The sequence below is a fragment of the Gobio gobio genome (genome assembly GCF_949357685.1).
Source record: "Gobio gobio genome assembly, chromosome: 16".
In the NCBI taxonomy this organism is placed as follows: Eukaryota; Metazoa; Chordata; class Actinopteri; order Cypriniformes; family Gobionidae; genus Gobio; species Gobio gobio.
This window is the reverse complement of record NC_137109.1, coordinates 42,165,357-42,168,147: the sequence shown is the minus strand read 5'-3', so window position 1 is coordinate 42,168,147 and position 2,791 is coordinate 42,165,357. Positions and strand designations below refer to the sequence as shown.

General features: G+C 33.4%; 1 long non-coding RNA gene across 2 annotated transcripts; it reads right to left on the bottom strand.

Annotated features, from left to right (window-relative positions):
• Positions 1–607: 607 nt before the first annotated feature.
• Positions 608–2,447, bottom strand: LOC307139668. 2 transcript variants are annotated; one of them, XR_013818153.1, is made up of 4 exons: positions 2,359–2,447; positions 2,185–2,244; positions 779–901; positions 608–685 (listed from the first exon to the last, which is right to left on the bottom strand). It is a non-coding gene; the product is annotated as an uncharacterized lncRNA (long non-coding RNA). The 2 variants fall into 2 exon arrangements; XR_013818154.1 differs by having other exon boundaries at positions 2,185–2,432.
• Between the last annotated feature and the right edge of the window lie 344 nt (positions 2,448–2,791).

Sequence of the window (2,791 nt, the reverse complement as noted above, 5' to 3'; positions counted from 1 at the left end):
GAAACAAAAAGGGAAAACAAATTAACAAAATGCATTTAAAAGACAGATGTAAAGGAATAAAATACACAGTGAACATAAAAAGGAAAAGAATAAATATACAAATTAAACAATATAAAATGAGAACAATACATTTATAAGACAAAAAAAAGTGTATATAAAATACACATAAATATTCCAAGTAAACAATATAACCAAATAAAAAGAACAAAGAGCATTATAAACATACATTCAAATGAATGGGGGAAAAGATAAGTGAACAAAATGTTTCTAAAGGAAGGCGACGTAAGAGGAACAACAATACAAAACGTGGAGATCAAAAGCAACATGGACATCTAAAAAGGAACAAACATACAAAGTATACAATATAAAACGAGACAAAGAAATCTATAAATTAAAAAGTGTATATAAAATATATGTAAATGTTCTATATATGGGAACCAATAAAAGTATAAGTATATAAACATAGGAATAAAGAAAATATAAAATGGAACAATTGAATATTAAAATTATAATTATAAAATAATTGTGACCAACTCTAACACAATGTTGTTTGAGCTAGCCAAACCATCCACACTGGCCATCCATCATCAACAACAGCAGCATCTTCATCTTCATCAGGTCTATAGTTGCGGTCTTCCACAGGTTCTGTGTTGGTTTGTGCAACCCTGGACCTGGTCTCCAGCAACTGCAAAACATGACAGTAAATTAACCACTAAAACTCAGAGAGTGGTATAGTAACATTCTGGAGGGAAAAAGCTTAACCGGTTTCTTAACTTACCCGTCTCTTTCTCTGACGGTTCTGTGTGATGTTCTTCATAGTGTTTCTTTTCTGGGCCTTTTCAGACTGAGCCAAAGAATACTTCCTCAGCAAAGTCTCACAAAATAAAATACATCTTGAGACCTGCCAAATAATACATTAATAATATATAGTTAATGCCAATAAAAGTAAGTAAAACAATTCAATTAAAATGTATTTGTATAGCGCTTTTCACAATACATATTCAGGGTTTTTCCTGGGTCAAAAATGGTCTTCGGTGGTGGCTGACAGACATGGTCATTCATACACACACATACGCACGGTAAAAAAAAAATACCCTACCCACTTGATCTGCAAGCGCAATACTGACAATAAATTTGAAATAAATTCAAAGAAAGTTTGTAACTTTTGCTTATCTTATTTTGATACCTTGATGTTTGTTTTTGTTCCTCATTTTTACACTATTTACTGATAATTGTTTTGGTAATCATATCAATATTAAAAAAATAGTATTAAAAAAAATGAACAAATAGCCTAATTTTCTGCCATATACAATCAGCTAGCTAACAACAAATTTGTTCTGGGTTCACCTCACTCCAGTCTAAACTAAATGATTTTAGGCTATTTATTTTACTACACATTGTCCACATAAATAAGCTGAAAGACTGTGGATAATTAAAAATAATTCTTACTATCCACTCTTGCTAAAGTGTGTAAGCACACTTGTGTTCTCATTTCAGGTGTTGTTCTGAGTAAATGATTAAACTGATTTGTTAGTTCAGTGTTGGACAGATCAGTTCTAACCAGTCGTTAAAATGATTCGGTTCAGAGGAGCCATTAGGTGGCGAATCGGACATTAGCAGACGCGTTGTGTGTGAATCCCGTCTTTAGAAAATCGCGAAAGATTTGTCAAGACACAGAAAACTCTTCATAACCGGATAGGATTTGTTTCCTGTTTATTTAAAGTATGCTTTATGTCAGCTGGTCAGAGAATCAGTCAATGTTTTTTGAGCGCATTTCACACCCAGCGGTAATTAAAGGAAGACGTCTGATAGCGCCACGTGCAACATGGATTCGGTCTTCCGACCTTTTGATTTTGATTAACGTAATATGTGAAACATTAGAAAGCTAAGAATGCTTATTTTGAAGACAGAGAGCGTGCGAGCGGGGTAGGAGCTCACTGGTCGTTCTCTCTGTCACTCAGTTAACTCAAGTGCAGCAGTTATCTACTACATCACTCATAAATCACAATAACTCATCAAATAAGGCTTTGGCGGGACAAAAATTTGTTTTGGCGGCCGGCAAAAAATGTTCAATGTAGGAAAAACCCTGATATTGTTTCAAAGCAACTTCACAGAAAATGCATGCGTCTACATTACAGAAAAAAACAGAGAACATTAAAATAATGACAACATTTTTAAGAGTACCTTTTACACATTCAGGGTCAACATCTGTAAAAGTTCTTCAGGATCATGGATCCAAAACTTCTGGATCATGAGGGGGGAAGAAACATGCACACACACAAATGAATATTAATTTGTTTGATAAAACATTAATATTAATTATCAACTTACGGACATGGACTTGCAAAACATACTCACCAGGCCCATACAAAAACTTTACAGTAGATCCAAAATCCTGGTTTGCCTATAATTCTTCAGTCCAAGTATGGTGTTTTCCTGTCCTCTCTGCTGAATGAGTGAACATGATCTCAGATTAATCATTCCAAAGCTCTGTTACATTTTATGACAAGCTTGATCTTAAAACTAGCTGACAGTAGGGATGGGCATTATGACCATATAATTATACATACATGAGAAATTATATTTTACAATAACGATATCACAATATATTTATTTTGATGGATATTTTATTAAAATGCTACAGAATAATACTGCTTTAAAAGTCTTCACTGTATGATATTCAATTAATTAATATCACTTGATTCTTAAAGAAGCAGAAGGTCTTCTCTATTCTTTTGTTGTTTGATTAAAATGATGACAAAGCTGCAGCCCCTTTAAGAACGGATGCACA